The 21,364-nt window shown below is 40.8% G+C and overlaps 1 long non-coding RNA gene across 1 annotated transcript in view; it reads left to right on the top strand.

Moving 5' to 3' along the window:
• The window catches only part of LOC147578273 (uncharacterized), a 110,024-nt gene extending 88,933 nt beyond the window's left edge, over nucleotides 1-21,091 (top strand). The window contains exons 4-6 of the long non-coding RNA XR_015255018.1: nucleotides 10,501-10,594; nucleotides 18,067-18,341; nucleotides 20,892-21,091. This is a non-coding gene — a long non-coding RNA (uncharacterized LOC147578273). The remainder of the gene's footprint in view (nucleotides 1-10,500; nucleotides 10,595-18,066; nucleotides 18,342-20,891) is intronic.
• Nucleotides 21,092-21,364: the final 273 nt, after the last annotated feature.

Below are 21,364 nucleotides of genomic sequence, written 5' to 3' on the forward strand. Positions count from 1 at the left end.
GTGTTCATAGTTCATTCATTTTTATTGCGGACTAGTATTCTGTGGTGTGGATGGATTACGGTGTGTTTATCCACTCACCCACTGAAACTCTTTTGGTGATTATGAATAATGCTGTGATCATCATTTGTGTACAGTTTTTTGAGCAAACATAAGTTTTCATGGCTCTAGGATAAATACCTGCTAGTGGGATTGCTGGGTCATATGATAAACATGTATTCAGCTTGATGAGAAACTCCCAAACCATTTTTCCGGAGTGGCTGTACCATTTTGCATTACCACCAGCACTGTGTGGGAGCTCCTGTTGATTTGCATCCTCACTGACACTTAGAATTGCCATTTAATCAGCGTGTCACTAATAAATTATATTGAAGCATCTTTTCATCCATGTTATTAATCTTATTAACCTGAAGCACCTTATTTGCCATCCATATATCTTCTTTGGTGACGTGTATGTCAATTTTTGGCCCATTTTAAAATATGTTCTTTGTTTTGTTCATTGAATCTTGGGTTCTTTATATATTCTGGTTACAAATCCTTTGTCTTATAGGTGATCACAAAGACTTTCTTCCAGCTTAGAACTTGTCTTTTCACAGGATGTTAACAATCTCCTTTGCAGAATAAAGGCTTCTCTATTGTATGAAGCCAAGTTTAACCATGTTTTCCTTGTGGGTGATCCTTATTTCTTAGTTCTGAGAACTCTTGTCTAACCCAAAGTCAAAGTGTTTTTCCAGTTTTTCTTCCATGAGTTCAAATTAACTTTATATTTAGTTCTAATTTAACTCATGTGTTTAAAGTTAAAACTAATTCTGTATTCAGTTCTGTGATCCATTTTGAGTTAAGCTTTGTGTATTCTATGAGGTAGAGTTCTTTTCCATTCTGCTATTGAGTCTTGCCAGTGAGTTTTTCAGTTCTAAAGCTTCCATTTAGTTCCTTTTGATAGCTTTTGTTCTTACTGCAAACTTCTATCTTTCCATTTATATAAAAAAATATTTACCTTTACTTCTTGAAGCATGGTTTACAATAACTATTGCAGGGTCTTTGTCTAACAATTCCTATACTGAAGTCTTCTCAATGTTTGCTTGTATTGACTGCCTTTCCCTTGAGAGTTATCTATGTCTCCCTGTTCTTCTGTATGTGAAGTGATTTGGGGTTGCATCTTAAATATTTTGACTATTATGTCATGAAACTCTGAGTCCTATTTAAATCTAGAAAGTTTATACTTTTTTTTTCTTTTTTTTTTTTTTTAACCAGGCAGGCAACCTCATTAGGTTCAGATGGCACAACCTGGTCTACTTTCTGTGGTCTGTGATTCCAATGTCCATTTAGTTTTGAAAGCATTTACAAGCGCTCTGCTGACCCGCCCAGCCTATATACCGCTCAGCTGCCAGTCTGAAACCTGGGCCATGGTCTCCCCTACAGTTCAGTGTTCCAAGTCTTCACGGGGCTGATTCTAGGCTGGTTGACACATGCTCAGTTCAAGCGTGAGCCAGGAACTTCATATGCAGTCTTAATGGAGTCCTTTCTCATGCCTCCCCACCCCGCTCTGCACCCTCTGTCTCCCAGGGTTTCCCCTTCCTAGTGTTCTGGTTGGAAAGCTGGGGCTTTGGAGTAGAGTTTGGTCCTGCTACGTCCTCCCTTTGCAGGCGCTCTGGCTTTCGCTGGGGCTGGCTTGCTTGCTTGTGTATGTATGTTTGTGTGCATCCACTGGCAGTTCAGGCTGTTTTAACATCCAGGTCAGGATATGTAAGAGGCAAAAAGAGGACCCATCCCCTGCAGAAAGCAAACCTCAAACAGAAGCCTCAGAAATCACCACCACGTCCTCTTCTTGACTCCAGTGATCCTTGCTCACCCTGCCTGCTCTCATCCACCTGTCAGAGCCTTCTGAAAGTTCAATTATGTGGTTTTGCCCAAGGTTTTTAGTTGTAGTTAATAAGAGACGTGAGGTTGCCTGTGTTTACTTGATCTTGTTTGGAACCAAAAAAAGCGAATATAAATTTTTCTGAGTGAAGGGGAAAAAGGAAAAAAATTCTGTCTCATTTTAGGAACTGCCTATTTTCTCTTCCCAGATTTATGTGTATCTAAAAATGTTAGCCTTTCTTCCTGTCTCTTAAGGAACACAAACAATTTTTCTTTATACTTAATTCAGGCTCCAGAGAGATTAATTTTGGTTTTTATTTAAATGATTAATACTACGTTGCCAGCCTTGCCACTGCTCTTACTACTTGGCTGACGTAGACAGGCCTGGCATTCAAGCCTGGGCTCAAATGCTCTCTAGCCGTGTGCCACGGGGAAGGTTGGAGGGTTCCATCCATAAGACAAGCAACTAGCACTACAGGGTCCCTAAGTCCTTTCTCCGCGAGCCTTCACTTTCCAACGCCCCAACCATTGGTAAGCCTGGTGCTCCCACATCCTTCTCCCTCCAGCCCAGGACACTCTTTTCTTCGTGTTGTGCTCATTTCCTCTTGTGATTCAGCCCAAGACCTGCGAGGCTTGCCCTCTGTTCCAGTTCTCTGCACCCACCATCGCGTGTCCACCATGCAATCCTTGATTCTTTCTTCCTTGAACTACAAGCTCTGGCCCTTCTTCTGTGAGGAACCTGGACTTAATTTTCCTCACAGACTTAGCAATGAAAAAAGAGGGTTTAGTCTAAGCAGTCCTGTGCAATCACAACCCCAGCTTATGGATCAAGACCGCCATGAGGTTGGCTCTCAAAGACCGTGCTCTTGAAGCTTTACACTTCCAGAGCACTTTGGTTGATTTCTTCTGACACACTTGTCAGAGAACAGTCTGGAATCAATAGAGCAATCAATAGGTTCCCTGGGGTTCCTAAGCCATTGGTTGGCCAGACATCATTCTTCTTATTGGCCTCCTGCCCAGTGGTTCTCAACCGTGGGGTTCAACACATTGGTGTTTTGGAGGCAGTTATGGCTTTTCTGGCTGGTTACTTGTTACTATCTGTGTTTGAAAAATCCATGTTTATGAAAGGTTTCCTTTTTACAGTAGTTGCCCTTTCTCTCTGGTTTTACTTTCCACAGTTTGTTAACCACCGTGAACTGTGGTCTAGAAACAGATGATCCTCCTTCTGATATATTGTCAGAAGATCAGTAGTAGCCTAATGTCACAATGTCTACATCATTTACCTCACATCATCACAAGAAGAAAGGCGAGTACAGTACAAGAAGATATTTTGAGAGAGATTGAGAAAAAACACATTCGTATGCCTTTTATTATCATTTATTATAATTGTTCTGTCTTATTAGTTATTGTTACTCTTAATGCACCTAATTTACAAAATTTATCATAGATATGCATGTATAGGACAAGACATAGTACCTGTATAGGGTTTGGTACTATGCACAGTTTCAAGCATCTGCTAGGGATGTTGGAACATATACCCCACAAATCAGGGAGGGCTACTTATTTTTTAAACTGCTACTTATGATCATGCATAAACCCAAGCTGTCTACACCAGCCTAGAAGAGTATTTCACTGAATATTAGCCCCACAGGTTGGAACTCAGATTTATTTGAAAATACAATGCCTCCACGATCAGTAAGTTTTAGAAATATTGGCCTGAGCAATGTTGACCTTTCCTGTAGGACTTGACCTTGTATATAGTTCCTGTGTTTTATGGCTCTCCAGGGGTGCTAGGTAGTATAGAACTACTTCAAAAATTTATTTGAACACAATACTTTTTGAAAGAGACATCTTGAAGGATTTGTGTTCAGTGGAACTCACTAGCAAATGGTGGTCTCCACTGTCCCTCCTTACCATTAGCGGGAGACGGCAGGGAACCCTAACTCCAGAGTTAAGGTACTGAAGGTCACTGCTGCTTTTTCATATAAGTTCTTCCCCTCTGGTCCCCCATCCAAAGATCCTCCCAAAGGGTCTTCTGTCAAAGGCGTTTTTGTGACCGTTGAGATAAAGACCAAGTTCTTAATATAACCTACAGCACAACTTTGTCTTATACTACTCTCCCTCTACCTCTACATTCTGGCCGAAACTTTTTTTTTTTTTTTTTTTTTTTAGTTTTAAAAACTTACCATACACCTTTTTACTCCAGACCCTTTGCCCCTATATTACTCTTTGCCTAAAACCACCTTTTACCCCTAAACTTGATTTGTTCAATCCCTAGTTATTTTTTAGATATCAGCTCCAACTTTGTTTTCAGAAGGTCACTTCTGACTGTGCTCCAGGCCCCTTCCCTCCCCCTATTTTTCACTCCCTCCCCCCTCCTTAGATGGGGTCCTATTGTTGCGTGTTTTCATAGAATGATGACCTTTTCCTTCAAAGCATATATATATATATATATATATATATATATATATATATATATATCTCAGTTTTAATTATAGACTGATCTATGTGTTTATTTGTTTGATGACCGTCCTCTCCTCGAAACCCCTGCACTGGTCCGAAAACAGTCCCTGCACTGCATGAAAACAGGGACCATGTTATTAGTCATCATTATACATGAAATGTTTGCTAAATGTGAAGAAACGGTATCTATTCGTTCCTGAGTGGTTAATTCAAAGTCAATAGAAGAACCTCATAGGCTTTGAAGCAGTCCACTGGCTCCACTCAGAGTGGCCACATGTCTCACGACGAAGTGGATTGGAGCCTTGTGTCATGTACATGCCATTAATGAGCTTGTGAATTTGTTTGTTGACCTAAAGAAAGTTTATTCCTCTGTCTCCTTCAAACACACTTCTGTTCTATTACAGGAGATCTTTCACGTGGCTGTGTTAATAGTGGCAGCAAAGAGCATGAAGCAATTGATCCATAGAGCAGAAATGGTTACCCAGGGGACTCTTCCTTCCAGGACTCTGATATCAGAAAATACATGGTTGAGGGAGCCTAGAAAACCCACATGGGGGCCTCAACTAGCAATCTGGGAGTTGGCCCAGGAAAAGTCACTTTAGGAGCATTCTCTAGAAGTCACTCTTTATTCTTTGGTCATTTGGTCCCTGGTGTATGTCTCTGTTATTTATCAAAGACCGACTGGGTGCTTCTAGGTGTTAGTGATACGAACATTAAAAAAATATGGTCATTAGAGACATGGCAGACTGGTAGAGGAGGGACTTGTGCATAGGCTGAACTGCCTTTCTGGTTCCTCCTGGATATCCTATTAACATATTTCAGCTGGCACTGTAGATCTTCCAGAATTATAATAACTAACACTTAGCACCGGATATGTCACAGTCCGTTGGATTGTTCACAGATATCCTGCTTCTCCTCCCTGCAGGAATGTAGTGGGCTCCCAGTTCCTTGCCCACTTGAAGCAGTCACCCGCTTCAGCCAATTAGATGTGTGACACATCTGAGAAGAAATTTTAAGACCATTGCACATAGTGTCTCTTTCCCTTGCCAAAGCAATTGACAGTTCTCCTAATAGTGGAAGTTCTATCTACCTTGATGTTGTAATGGGGAGATCTAGAGCAGAACCCTCACCTTAGAAGCAGAAACCACATGGGGCTTAGTGGGCAGTTCCTGCTATTGGGTAAAGAGAGCTGTTAAAGAGTACCATAAGTGTTCTCCCCCTGGCTTTATGAATCTCTGTGCGAGGGCTCAGAGAGGTTCCATTCCAAAGCTTGTGCACAGAGTTGATCGCCTTGTGCTACTTGGCCTTCTATGCATGGAGAATACGACTTTTTTGTTAGACACTAGCAATTGGGAGTTTCTGGTTACTGTACCATAACCTAGCTCATTCTGACTTACACAGTTTCCCAGGCTCTGTTTCAAGCATCTTGGGTATAATGAGTCATTTAATTTTTATAACCACACTACAGAGAAAGTACTGTTATTCCTACTCTGGAAATGTGGAAATCAAGGCCCACGGAGATTAGGTGACAAACTGAAAATGTGACAGAACTGAGATTCAGACCTAGGGAGTCTGACTTCAGAGTCTGTGTCTTTAACCAGTGGTACCATAGTGCCTCTTGATAACCCTGTGGTCTCTTATCTTTTGCCGTCTCCCTGCTCCCTTGGACCTCATGCCCTAGAGGCTAGGTCTCTACTCCTAGAATTCTGAACGCCAGGCGCTAGTTTGAGAAGGAGATCACCAACTAGTACTTGGAGAAAGCCCACGTACAGCAATGCTATTACCATTTAACTATTTTCGCTGCTCCTATTTTAGCACCTGGACTTCGAACACACCATCAAAGAGATCCTAAATTGGGACATCCAAGTTCCAGATTACCATATCGGGGAGATCCTAACAAACCTATAATTTAATCTGTGATACATAGGCAGTGTCTCTCATCCATCAACAGCTCAGTCACCAACAATTATAGAGAAACATATCAGAGCATAGGAGAGAAAAGAGGCAATATTTTTGGACATAGAGTCACAGAATTAGATTAATGATAATCTCTTTTTCATGAAACACTCTTCATTTTTGATCCATGCATGGCCCTCTTGGTTCATATGCGTGTTTTCATGTATATATTCGCTGACTTGTTTTTCTTAAGTAATAGAAGTAAAATGCAGGAGCCCCCTCCCCATCAACACGAGAAGGAAACTATTGGCAATAGCTTGCATACTTGTCTTCCATCCTGTCCTTCTGTGGCTCCCACCCACTGTCCTGACTCCTGTGTGTGTCATTCCCCTGCTTTTTTTTAACATATAGTTTTTCTTTTCTTTTTTTTTTTTTTTAACTATTCTTTATATTAGAGGATATTCTCCTGAATGCAATCTTGTTGGGTTTTTTTCCCCCACTCAATATTATATTGTTAAGGCATCTGTTGGTGGCCATGAGAATGCAGGCGTACTTGACCAAGGGCCCTCTTCTCCGCTCTCTATTGTGAACATTGCTGAGCTGTACCAAGACCACGCTTCCTGCGGATCCCTAGGACATTGCTCCCAGCTGGTGACTGAGTGTGGTCGAGACACTGAGACAGCCCCAGTCCTGGGAGACACAGGGCTCCTGTGACAGCTGACGCTCGCTCAGGGACACCGAGGTGACCTTGCCGAATCATCTGCAGATCTAGTACAGTCTACATCCCTTCTGTCCAATCCTCCTTTCCTTCTCCTTCACTTAGGGTCATATTTGCATCGCAGTCTGTGACTCCCCCAGACTTCCTCCCATTTTCTCCACAAGCATTGCTCCTAAGGAAAACTTCCCACAGTCAATCCTACCTTGGCATATTTCCTCAGAGGTCAAATACAGCATTCACACTGTTACATGTAACAGAAATCTATTGCTTCCACTGCTGTATGGTGTTCGATTATATGAATATACCAAGGGAATGGATAAATACACTGTGGTATATTCTAATAATTGCAGATTTGGGTTGTTTCCAGATTTTACCATTAGGAAGAATGCTGCTATGAACATCCCTTGTATGTTTATGTGTTCGGCAACTTGTCTTGGATATATACCTAGAAGTTTCTGGGTCATGGGGCAGGTATCTGGCTGACATTTAAGATAATGTCGAACTGCTTTCTGAAGAGTTTGTACACATTTACACTCCTACCAGTGAAGTATAGAAAATCCTGTGGATGCATAGCCTCTCCAATACTTAGTAGGTTGGAATTCTTAATTTTTGCTACTTAATTGGGTATAAAATAACCACTGTGGATTTAATTGGCATTTCCCTCAAGTTGAACATCTTTCTATGTTATTGCCTCTCCTGTAAACTGCCCGTTTATGGCTGTGCCATTTTGGGAAGTGGGGGGTGGAGATGTTTTTTGACTGAAATGTAGGACTTCTTTATATGCCCCTGATAATTAACCTAATAATTCATGTGTTGAAAATACCTTTTACCAATCCAATTTGTAAGTTGTCTTTCACATCCTGTAAGGTGGCTGTTGATGAGCAGAATTTCTTCATTTTAATAAAACATCAAGTTTTAACAGTTAGCATTTCTGTTTAAAACTTTCTCCCTATCCCAAGATTAGAAATAGATTCACCTAGGGCTCAGTCAGTTAAGCGTCCAACTCTTGATTTCAGCTCAGGTCATGATCTTGTGGTTTGTGAGTTTGAGCCTCGTGTCAGGCTCCGTGCTGGCAGTGCGGGGCCTGCTTGGGATTCTTTCTTTCCCTCTCTGTCCTTCCCCCACCTCTCCTCCAAAATAAATAAATAAATAAACTTAAAAATATATATGTTCATGGAGCGCCTGGGTGGCTCAGTCAGTTAGGCGTCCGACTTCGGCTCCAGTCATGATCTCACAGTTCATGAGTTCGAGCCCCACATTGGCCTCTGTGCTGACAGCTCAGAGCCTGGAGCCTGCCTTGGATTCTGTCTCTCTCTGCCCCTCCCCCATTCACGCTGTCTCTCTCTGTCTCTCAAAAATAAATGTTAAATATATATATATATATATATTCACCTATAATTTCTCCTAAAAAGAAAATAAAGGTATTATTGTCTTTGTCATTTAAATGCTTGAGTTATCAAGAGATATTTTTCTGTATGGTACAAACTTAAAATTAGTTTCACTTTTCTGGCACAAGAACAGACACTCAGATCAATGGAACAGAATAGAGAATCCAGAAATGGACCCACAAATGTATGGCCAACTAATCTTTGACAAAGCAGGAAAGAATATTCAATGGAGTAAAGACAGTCTCTTCAGCAAGTGGTGCTGGGAAAACTGGACAGCGACATACAGAAGAATGAACCTGGACCACTTTCTTACACCATACACAAAAATAAACTCAAAATGGATGAAAGACCTCAATGTAAGTCAGGAAGCCATCAAAATCCTCGAGAAGAAAGCAGGCAAAAACCTCTTTGATCGTGGCCACAGCAACTTCTTACTCAACACGTCTCTGGAGGCAAGGGAAACAAAAGCAAAAATGAACTACTGGGACCTCATCAAAATAAAAAGCTTCTGCACAGCAAAGGAAACAATCAGCAAAACTAAAAGGCAACCGACAGAATGGGAGAAGGTATTTGCAAATGACATATCAGATAAAGGGTTAGTATCCAAAATCTATAAAGAACTTAACAAACTCAACACCCAAAAAACAAATAATCCAGTGAAGAAATGGGTGAAAGACATGAATAGACACTTCTCCAAAGAAGACATCCAGATGGCCAACTGACACATGAAAAAATGCTCAACATCACTCATCATCAGGGAAATACAAATCATGAGATACCACCTTACACCTGTCAGAATGGCTACCATTAACAACTCAGGCAACAACCGATGTTGGCAAGGATGTGGAGAAAGAGGATCTCTTTTGCATTGCTGGTGGCAATGCAAGCTGGTGCAGCCACTCTGGAAAACAGTATGGAGGCTCCTCAAAAAACTAAAACTAGAACTTCTCTACGACCCAGCAATTGCACTACTAGGCATTTGTCCACGGGATACAGGTGTGCTGTTTCGAAGGGACACATGCACCCCCATGTTTATAGCAGCACTATCAACAATAGCCAAAGTATGGAAAGAGCCCAAGTGTCCATCGCTGGATGAATGGACAAAGAAGGTGTGGTATAGATATACAATGGAGTATTACTCGGCAATCAAAAAGAATGAAATCTTGTCATTTACAACTACATGGATGGAACTGAAGGGTATTATGCTAAGTGAAATTTGTCAGTCAGAGAAAGACAAAAATCATAGGACTTCACTCCTATGAGGACTCTAAAAGACAAAACAAATGAACATAAGGGAAGGGAAACAAAAATAATATAAAATCAGGGAGGGGGACAAAACAAAAGAGACTCATAAATATGGAGAAAAAACTGAGGGTTGCTGGAGAGGTTGTGGGAGGGTGGATGGGCTAAATGGGTAAGGGGCACTAAGGAATCTACTCCTGAAATCATTGTTTCACTATATGCTAACTAATTTAGATGTACATTTTAAAAAATAAAAAAAATTAAAAAAAAAGAATTAGTTTCACTTTTCCCCCCCACCGTACAGATATTCTTTTTCTCCCCCAGGTTAATTCATTACATAGTCTTTTTTCCCCTACTGACCTTCCATGCCAAGTCTTTCAAATATCAAAGTTCCATATATTCAAGGGTCTGTTTCTGAGGTCCTATTATATTGGACAGTATCTCCACTAGAAACACATAATCTTTTTTTTTTAATATTTATTTATTTTTGAGAGAGAGTGGAGGGACAGAGAGAGAGAGAGACACAGAATCGGAAGCAGGCTCCAGGCTCTGAGCTGTCAGCACAGAGCCTGATGTGGGGCTCGAACTCACAAACTGTGAGATCATGACCTGATCTAACTCTCCATTCATTTAGGTCTTTCTTCGTTCTCATGGAGGTGTTGCAGATACTTTGTTCAGTGTACTGCTGGGTGCCTGATTTTGTGTGTGGTGCGATTGTTGTTGTAAACGGTGTCTTCTTTTCAATTGCACTTTCTAGTTTATAACTGTTAGTGTATACGAATGCAGTTGACTTCTATATAAGCAAAAATATTCTGGTAAAAACAATGATCACAATAACAGCCATTATTCAGTATTTCTAGCTTTCATTTGCTGAGCACATATTCTGTGCTGGCCATGATGGTAAGTGCTTATATACATTTTCTCCTTTATTCACAGCACAGCCCCATGAGTTTGAAAATAACTTGGATGAACAGATTAGAAAACCAAGGTGCAGACAGATGGGAGCACTTGAAGTCACACATCTAGACAAGTAAGCCACTGGGGTTCAATCTTAAAGTGTTCTGACTCTAAAGCATACACTTTTTTTTTTTTTTAAATGTTTATCCCTTTTTGAAGAGAGAGCACAAGCGGGGGAAGGTCAGAATCCGAAGCTGGCTCCAGGCTCTGAGCTGTCAGCATAGAGCACAATGTGGGGCTCGAGCTCACGAACCACAAGATCATGACCTGAGCTGAAGTCGGACTCTTAACTGATTGAGCCACCCAGGCGCCCCTAAAGCATAAACTCTTGACTATCAGCAATTTATAGCAGTTCTCGGTTTTAATGGGAAACAACCATAACAAAATAAACTTCAACCACTGTATAATTTTTCTGCATTTCCTGTTTTCTCAGTTATGGCTTCCACATACAGGTGATATGTCAATGTTGTTCAGATTGACCATCTACAGAAGGTGCAGAAAACTGTTTCTCTAAGAGTATGGTCACCGGTGTCTTCAATAGATGAGCCATCGCATTCTTTACTGGCAACAACATCCACTTACTCTATCTGCCCCTATTATAATCAAGATTCCATGATTTAAGAGGGGGTAAGGAGAGGGCTATGACTCCCAGAATCTGACTCCTTCTCAGAGAGAGGGAGACTTGGTCTGCGGTGTTTATTTTTATGTGGCTTTACTGGTCGTGTGTTGATGGTGGCCAAACCATTCAGCCTGGTTTGTGATGAGCAAGACAGTGCTTTCAGTTGTGAACCTGATACGCCCTACACCCCAAAATCACACAGCAAAGGAAATATAAGGCCACCCAAGACTTAAATCCTCACATTGTAACAAGCCAGTGTACAGCAGATATATAATCATTCCTTAGATTTGTAGAACAAAGAAATTTCACAGTGCCTATCCAGCTAACTTACTCTTCCTTGGGAAGTAAGCTGAGTAGGTGCCGCTATGCCTCCTTTGTAACGAAGAAGGTAAGACCCAGAGAAAGTGATTTGTCCAGGGTCACCATGCAATTGGGAAATTGGAGCTATAGTTCACCCCATGGAGTGTGTTCTCTCTACCTCTCTGTAGACTTTCCCCTTTATTATTTTTTTAAATGTTTATTTATTTTTGAGAGAGAGAGACAGAGCATGAGCAGGTGAGGACAGAAAGAGAGAGGGAGACATAGAATCCGAAGTAGGTTCCAGGTTCTGAGCTGTCAGCCCAGAGCCTGATGTGGGTCTCGAACCCACGAACCGCGAGATCATGACTTGAGCCAAAGTTGGTGTTCAGCCGACTAAGCCACCCAGGTGCCCCTCAAAAATGTTTTTAAAACAGACTTTTAAAACCTGAAAAATACTCCATTATTTTGGTATACAACAATTTATTCAGTCAATTGCATATAATTCAGTCATTGTGCTCATTTAGGTAAAGTTTTCCATTTTTATTAAACATCTTTGTGTCTAAAATGTGTTCACCCTTCTGATTGTTTCACAATAGATTCATACATGTGGAATTCTTAAAGGACAAGACTATTTTTTAAGATTTTTGATGCAAGACTGCCTAACTGCTTTCCAGAAAGAATGCACTAATTTATACTCCCTCCACAGTGGGGGGGAAAAATGCTGATGTTACCAGACTTTGAGTGTCGTCATTTTTCAAACACTTTGTTATTTCAGTAGATTTAAAAATGGTATCCTAGGGTTATTTTATTTGTTTGGGTATTCCTGAGGTGAACTTTTGTTTTTCTAAGTTAATCATTCATGTTGTCCATTGCCTACCTTTTTTTTTTTTTTTTTTTTAGTGTAACGGCAGTGTTTCTCTTTCCTTCTTTAGTTATGAAGGATATAAATCCTTTTTTCTGAAATATTTGTAGCAAATGTTTTCTGCCAGACTGTTGTAAGGCTTTTAAAAATTGTAATGACTTTCTGATGTACTTAAGTTTTGTATTTTCGTCAAGGAATCTATTGTTTTGTTCTTATTCCCTCGATTAGTTATCTGTACAGGAATTCCTTTTCCACCCAGAACTCTGACAAATATTCATCTCGATACTCATTTAAAATTGTCTACTATCCATCTGGTTTTATTTTGCTATATGGTGTGTAAGGCAATACATTTTCTCTTTGTTTGCAAATAGCCAGATTTTTCAACAGATTTGCATAGTTTGAATCTTGATGTTAAATTGGACCAAAAAAGGCAGGGCGGGGGGCGGGTGGGGTAATAGGAATATTTGGTGCTGGAGGGATTCATAAAGCTGCAGTGTTGGAAACGCCACTGGATGTCTGGGTGATCACCAGGAAAGGAAAACAGGAAAAACCAGTGTTTGACAGCTGGTAAGTGGGTTCTAGATTGTTCCTCCTTTCCCCCTTCTCCCCAAGTATGGAGAGTTCACCATACCACAGTGAACTGTCCCAGATTCCAGTAGTCAAAAGTCAGGGGGCACCCCCACTTGTTTGCTGATGTGAAGACCTCACTCAACTACTGGAGAATGAACTTCTCTCCGAGCAAGTTGGCAAGGATGCCAGGAGGGGTAGAGACGTATAATTGTCTTGTAAGCTCAAGACTTGTCCACATTCAAACTGTTTGTGTTCTTTCCATGTTCTCTCACAAAACTCTGTGTGTGTCTCTAGCATTGCACTTACAACATCATATTGTAATTTTTCTTTATGTGTCTTCTTCCTCCTTATCCTGCGCCTAGGGTTTTTTTTTTTTTAATATATGTTTATGCAGTATAATAACGGTAAAGTGCATAAATCTTAAATGTACCATTCAGTGAGTTTTGATAAATGTAAAAACCCATTTAACTGACACCCCAAATAAGACCTAAAACACTGCCATTATTCTAGAAAATTCCTCTGTGTGCTTTTCTAGTCATCACCCCCTCCATCCAGAGGCCACCACTATTCTGATTTCTATCCCCACAGACTAGTTTTGCATGAGTGGGGACTTCATATTGATTCTAAGTATGTGTTCCTCTGTGTCTGGCTCCTTCCAGTCTAGCACATGATATTTGGGGGTCATTCCTATTGTCTCAAGTGTCCATAGTATGTTTCTTTTTGCTGCTGAGTTCATCCTAGCCCCATTTGTTGAAGAGCCTGTCCCTCCCACATTGATTTGCTTTGGCACCTCTGGCAAAGATCATTCGATAGTCATTGTGGGTTTTTTTCTGCCCCATTGATCTATTTGTCTGTCTTTATACCAGTAACTTACTGTCTCAGAAATTGACGGGTTAATACTAACATTTATATGGAAACATAAAAACAATAGTCTTTTAAAAATCCCATAAAGCTTTATAGTGACACTTAAAATCAGGTTGTGTAAATCCTCCAACTATTTTATTTTTTATCAACTCATCAGTTTCTACAAAAACCTTCCTGGGAATTTCACTAGAATTGCATTTAATCTATAGATCAATTTTGTGAGAACCACCATCTTTACAATATTGATTCAGCTACCCTGTAAGTATGGTATATCTCTCCCATTTATTTGTCTTAATTTCTCTCAATAATATTTTATAGTTTTTTTAAAATGTTTATTTATTTTGAGAGAGAGAAAGAGTGAGTGGAGGAGGGGCAGGCAGAGAGAGAAAGAGAGAGAGAGAGAGAGAGAGAGAGAATCCCAAGCAGACTCTGCACTGTCTGCACAGAGCCAAACAAGGGGCTTGAACTCACAAACCGTGAGATCATGACCTGAACCAGAATCAGGAATCGGATGCTTAACCGACTGAGCCACCCAGGTACCCCAATATTTTATAGCTTTAAGTGTACATGTCTCACTTATCTTTTTAAAAAGTGATCTGTAAGTATTCGTGATATTGATTCTGTTGTAAATGCTATTAGCTTTTAATTTCCTTTTCTAATTGTTTATTGGTAATACACAGAAATATAATTAAATTTTCTATATTGACATTATATCCTTAAACCTTGCTGAATTACTAGCTTCAGTAGGATTTGGGGGTAGATTCCTTTGATTTTTCTATATGCAAAATTGTGTCTCTGTAAATAAAGCTAACTTTATCTTATTTAAACTTGGTCTCTCCCAGTCTTCAGGACTCTTAATGGAAAGAAATACCATAACATGGGTTGACTAGAAACAGTGAGAGCAGACATCCTTACCTTGTTTCTGACCTGAGAGGGAACATGGTCCATGTTTTATCATCCATTGTGATGTTACGTATAGGTTTTTATAGATGCCTTTTATCAGGTTAAGGAAATTCTGTTCTATTCCGAATTTGCCTAGAGTTTTTCTCACGAAGTGATGGTGAGGTTTGTGAGATCCTTTTCCTGGACCTACTGAGATGTTCACGTGATTTCTTTCCTTTGTTTTTTAATGGGATGGGTTACATTGGGTTTTTTTGTTTTTGTTTTTTTTGGTTTTTTTTGCTTTACCCAACCTTGCATTTATTTGTGATAAACCTCACTTGGCCATGATATGTTATCCCTTTTATATATTGATGGATTTGATTTGCTAATGTTTTGCTAAGGCTTTTTGCATCTCTGTTCATGAGGAATATCTGTTTGTAATTTTTTTGTAGTGCATTTGTCAGATTTTGGTATTAGGAATATGATTAGGAATATTAGGCTTTTTAAAGAAGGTCAAGAGGTAACTTCTCCTCCCTTGTTTCTGTAAGAGATTAAGATTGGCATTATTTCTTAAGTGTTTGATAGAATTTACCATTAGCACTATGTGGGCCAGAAGTGTTCTTTGTGGGGGAAACAATTTTAATGGTGAATTCAACTTCTTTAACAGATTTCAGGTCATTTATTTCTTCTTGTGTCCATTTTGAAAAATTGTATTTTTCAAGGGGTTATTCATTTCATAAACATTGTTAAACTTGTTGGCATAAAGTTGTTTGGAATATCCCTTTATTTTTCTTTTAAGATCTGTAAGATTGGGGCACCTGGGTGGCTCAGTCAGTGAGGCGTCCGACTTCGGCTCAGTTCATGAGTTCAAGCCCGTCATCGGGCTCCGTGCTGACAGCTCAGAGCCTGGAGCGTGCTTTGGATTCTGTGTCTTCCTGTCTCTCTGCCCCTCCCCTGCTTGTGTTCTGTCTCTCTCTCAAAATTAAACATAAAAAAATTTTTTTGAAAAATAAAAATAAATAAAAGTAAATATTTTTTAAAGTTTAAAAAAAAAGCTCTGTAGGATTTGAGGCACTATCCTTCCTTTCATTCTTCATAGTGGTCATTTGCATTTTCTCTTTATTTTTTCCTTGTTCAATCTAACTAGGGATTTATCAATTTTATTGATCTTCTCAAAAATTCTTTTTTTTCTTTTTTGCTGTTTATTTCCTCCATTGTTTATCTGTTTTCTATTTCATGGATTTTCACTCTTTATTATTTGCTATTTTTCTACTTACTTTGAGTTTAGTCTATCATTCCTTTATTAGCTTCTTAAGAAGAAAACTTGGGGAGCACCCAAATGACTCAGTCAGTTGAGTGTCCGACTCGATTTCAGTTTAGGTCTTGATCTCCGGGTCATGGACTCAAGCCCCATGGTAGGCTCTGTGCTGGGCAGGATATATATGTGTTTTTCCTTGAGATTTTTTTTTTCTCTAGAAGAGTATTGTTCAATTTCTAAATATTCTAATATTTTTGAGATCTCTTTTTGTTATTGGTTAAATTTGTTATTAGTTAAATTCTAGCGTGGCCAGAAAATATACTCTGTATGATTTTTGTGTTACCCAAATTTTTCTTCATTTTTCTTCATTCCTATGGGAATGAAGATGTGCTGCAATCTTTTACCTGCTAACCTGAAACAGAATTCTCTCCCACTTAACTTAGTTTCTGGAAGACGGGAATTACACCTTAGAGTTGATGTGTGGCAGGGCTTGCCACATAACAGAAGTTCAGTAAATATAAGAATTAAGTTATTAACGAATGGTGAAGACTGGGACAATGGAAGGGTTATGACTAAAACATGGATTTACTGTCAAGTTTAACTCATGGTATAACATGCAAACACATGGCTCCATACAGTTTGTGAAAGAATTCCAGGAAGACAGAAGGATGGGTATGAACTCTACAAATCCAAATGTGGTTGAAATTGATCTCAAAATGTAGTAATACAGTAATTATCATTTTCATTGTGCTTTGTAGTTGATAGCTTAGATACCTTTTCTCATAGAAGGGAAGGCATGATGTAGAATGATCCATGTGGTTTCTGGAGACCTCGCTATTGAGCTCAGAAATTTAGGGGATGTAACCACTAGAATTACAAGAATCTATTAAGAAAATGGATACTAACAAGAAATGTAAAGTGGGGACGGCTGGTGCTAATGAGGCTGATAATAACAGCTAACATTTACTGAGCATTTATTTTGTAATAAGCGCGATGCTAAACAGTGTATGCTCCCAACAACCCTATCTTATGATACCCACCTCACAGATGAGACCCAGACAGCAAACTGATTTGTCCAAGGTCACACAGTTAAAAAATGAGGAAGCCAGGATTTGATCCCAAGCACTACAACCTTTGAGATTTGTGAAAAAGTTCTGAAGGCTGTTATTATTCCCTGGGACCGTCATAAATGGAAACTTCGACTCTCCAGGTAGGGGTAGGATTTTGCACACATATTTGATCTGTATCTCCCTCCAGAAGTAGAGTCAGCAAGGGATTTTCAGTGCAAAAGAGGTATTGTGAAAAGCCAGTGTGTGTGGGCGGGGGCTTGGGGGCAAGGAAGGGGAAGCCAGTCTGTGAGGGGCAAGTCGAAAATTAAAGTTTGAGACAGATCTAGTACAGGCTTGAAAGGGGCCAAGGACTGGTGACAAGAGTAGAACCAAATGGGGACAAGAACAAGACAGAAACCAGAAGCTAATAGTGCAGGACCACTATTCGACCCCGCATGGGCCAGGCACTTTTTTGTTTGTTTTTAATTTTTTAAGGTTTATTCATTTTTGAGAGACACAGTGAAAGTAGGGGTGGGGCAGAGAGAGAGGGAGACACAGAATCTGAAGCAGGCTCTAGGCTCTGAGCCGTCAGCACAGAGCCCGACATGAGGCTCGAACCCACGAATGGTGAGATCACGACCTGACCCAAAGTCAGACGGTTAACCAGCCACCCAGGCGCCCCTGGACCAGGTAGTTTTAAAGCCATTATATCATGTGATCTTCACAGCCACTCTAAGAGGTAATTACTACTGTGTCTCCCTTATAGATCTGCACCAGGCACGTGTAGAGTGTGTGTTAGCATTTGATGGACTTAGAATTCCAAGATCTTAAACACTGTTTGTCTCCAGCCATAGTGGAAAGTTTTGGATCAGAATCTGAGGGTGAGAAATGGAGACAGGGGACAGTCAGGAAGCCAGTGACTGGGACAGATCCCTCTTGGTACTACTGCCATTACAAGCTGGCTTCTGGTGAGCCATCTAGTTTTTTGCTGGTACTGCTCCTGGGGCTGCTAAGAGACACCCAGACTTCTCAAACAAAGTTGTTAGTTATGTTTGGCAAGGGACAAAAACACATCCGTCGCTTGATCAATACTATTATTGGCGCTCGCAGCATTTATGTTCTTTTCATATTCCCTATCCAGGAAAGAAACTTCAAGTTGGAAGAGGCAAGGTTCCCACAGATGTTGGTGACAGAAAATGGAAACCCAGGCAAGAAATAAGGAATGTTCTAAAGGCCTGCTCAGGGTCCCAGGGCCTGGCCAGATAAATTAAATTCTAGGAGACTTGTCTGCTTTGAAGAGCTGAGACTTTGAGGGAAGGGGCTAGAAGCCCTGCCACTGGAAAGTTACGATCTTTTAAAAAAATGGGCAGGCAGTTTGGATGATCTTTGGTCACGCGAGCTGGACATTGTCTCCAGGTGAGAAGCAAGGAGTCAATGCATTTTCCCGGACGTACCACATTTCTTTCTGAGAGTTGCTAGACTGGTTTTTGGGTATTGTGTAAACAGAATGCGTTTGTAGCTGTCCTTTTGACAGCTAAAGTCCCTGTCCTTGAAGACAGACGAGATGCACCTCTGGGCAGGAGCAGAAGGTAGCCAAGTCAGGTAGATGAAGAACTGATTGAATACAGAGTACTAATTAATAGATTGATGACGATCCGGAGAAAGGATCTTTCACACTACAGGTTTCTGGCCTCCGTCTTGCCTTGTTAACTATTTTTATTAATGACTTGGATGAAGACGTTGATGGCCTGGTGATAAAATTTGTGGGTGACACAAAGCTGGAAGAGCTAGCTCATAAGTTGGATGGCACAATTGGGATGCAAAAAAGATCTGACGGACTGAAACAATGGACCAGATCTAATAAGATTATGTTTAATGGGGATAAATGCAAAGTCCTGCACTTGTTTAAAATAAACAAACAACTAAGATGGAAAGAGCAGCAGATGCGCTTTGATAGTAGCCTACGTGGAAATGATAGAGATGTTTCAGTTGGTTATCGGCTCAAAACGAATCACTGTTGCGCCGTAAATTTGGACTGTAGCGGGAAGGGGGTAGAATATAAGAGAGGCAATAACCTTTCTTCCTCCAAAATGATGGCTCTTATTTTCAGTTTGCTCTATGGCAAACCTCTTTCTGTGGATTCTCTCATCCAGTCTCACTATCCTGTCAGGGGCTACTATTACCCCATCTTACAGATAAGGAAACTGAAGCTCGAGGAGACTGAGTAACGTGTCCAAAGTCACATACAAGAGCCGGGACATGAACATGGTGTTCTGATCCCACCTTGTGCTAAACCATCATTCCAGGCTGCCTTTGGGCCCTTTGGCTTACACCTAGATAGAGCTGATATACCTTATACCTTGGTATATCCGGTCACCTTATAAAAGTAATATCTCTACACAGACAGAGTTGAAGACTTGAGATCATAGACATATGGGATGAGAAAAGGCAGGCTGGGCCATGGTGGGAGGGACGCAAGGAAGAAGGCGGGTGTTAGGATCCCTGCCTTCATATGTATAACAGGCTTCAAGTGTTCCTTCCTGGAGTCCTGGAAGGCAGAGCCATGGCCAAGGGGGTGAAAATACAGAGGCATGTTTAGGTTCAAGTAACAATGCACTTTCTAATAATTTGAGCACTCTTGACGATGGACTGGCATCTCATGAGGGAGTGTCCCTAGATGGCATCCAGCACGGGCCAACTGATCACTTGTCAGAAGCAGACGCTGGACCAGGTGACCTTTTGAGTTCTTCTCCTACTGAGGCCATCTCTGCTTCTGGACTAGTCCTAACATCCCCGACTAGGGAGTCGGGGCACTTTTAGGCACAGGGGCAAGTCCTGCAGTTTTTGATTTATTGCATTTCAACAATGAATGCTGATAACCTGTTCCCCTTCAGGGAGTTTTTATTTTATTTTGTTTTATTTCATTTCATTTCATTTCATTTCATTTCATTTCATTTCATTTCATTTATTTATTTATTTTCTTAAACTTCTTTTCTTTGGGGATTTTTGAAGTATGTGCTATACTCTTTATCCATATAACAAAAGCTGCCAGGCAGACCCACTGTGGAAGGATTTAAGAACAAATAAGGAAACAAACACATATAATGCTCTCTACTTCCTTGTGGTGTTTGTGTCTTCTCATTTACAGCCAACTTATCAGATAGCTGATACTGTCAGGATTTTTTGAATAGGCCTATACCTAGGCCTATACACCTTTCACTCTGCCTTTGCTATCCCAAAGTTGGCCCTTCTGAATCCTCTCTCCCCTGTTCTGCTGCGGTCTGGTGAAAGAACTATTACATTAATAGTTAGGACTATAAATAGGAAATGAGTAAATAGGTTCAGAGAAAGGAACCAGAGACCTGTTCAGTTAGTAAATTGCATGATACAATCTATAATACATGGACTTTGGTACGTCCATTTGATTAGAGACTTCTCTCTCCCCCACTTCCAAAACTCTAGAGTATCTTGTATCTTTGTTCTGGGAAGCTTAAGGTTGTGTGGACTTGTGGCCCCATATGTAAAATGCTTTTAAAGTTCAGCTTCCCATGTCAAGAGAAGGAACAATGGCCCGGCAGTGAGGCCGCCACCCCAGCATGCACCGGCCGGCTAAGCCATCGGAGCATCCCGTGGGGCCCCTGTGTGTTGGGGAAAACAGTGGCTGCCCAGGATAACGAGACCATGTCAGGCATTGTAGGCAAATATGCTTGGGCCAGCACTCCACAGTCTCACGCTGCAGTTGTGTGTTCCTAGGGAGCCCACACCATCTTAATCATGCCTGCCAGGGAAGAAATTCTCCTTTCTCTTTTTTTCCCCAAGACGTATTTCCCCTGTATCGTTTAAACATATTAAATCACTGTTAGTACGCAGAGTGGGCATCATGTTAGCATAAGATCTAATCAGAGCGAGTCTGCTGGTCTCCAAAGGCTTTATTCTTTTTGTCTCTTTCCTCTGTTTTCTTGTTAGACTGAAGAGCCTTTTCTGACATCCTCATTTGTTCTGCTGTGTAATAGCATGGGATCTTTCAGAGCTGTCGACATCTGCTGCACTCTAGAGAGCTGCAGAACCGAGCCAGCAAAGCAATAATAATTATGCCCAAATGGACTGCAAAGGATGTAAGAGATAAGAAGGAAGACCAGAAAAAAAATACACTCGATGCAATGGTGTTCCAGCCTGAAGTGAGTGAATGTGTGTGCGTGTGTGTGCATGTAAATGTACAGTCGCTGAGGCCATATACCTGTATGTGCGTTGAGGACACAAATCCTTTTCCTGAGAGCAGTGGACTGGAAATCAATCTGGCTCAGGGTTCTCCAAATTCCCAATCCTTGCTCCTTCCCCCAGAAGGAAGGTGCAGCTTCCTACATTGCAGGGTAGTTTGTAGGACACTGTGGAGAGAGACCTTCTTCCTTCTGCCCCCCGCTCCACCCTTATGAGTAGCT

The sequence above is a fragment of the Puma concolor genome, chromosome C1 (genome assembly GCF_028749965.1).
Source record: "Puma concolor isolate L17-30 chromosome C1, mPumCon1.1.hap2, whole genome shotgun sequence".
NCBI lineage: Eukaryota > Metazoa > Chordata > Mammalia > Carnivora > Felidae > Puma > Puma concolor.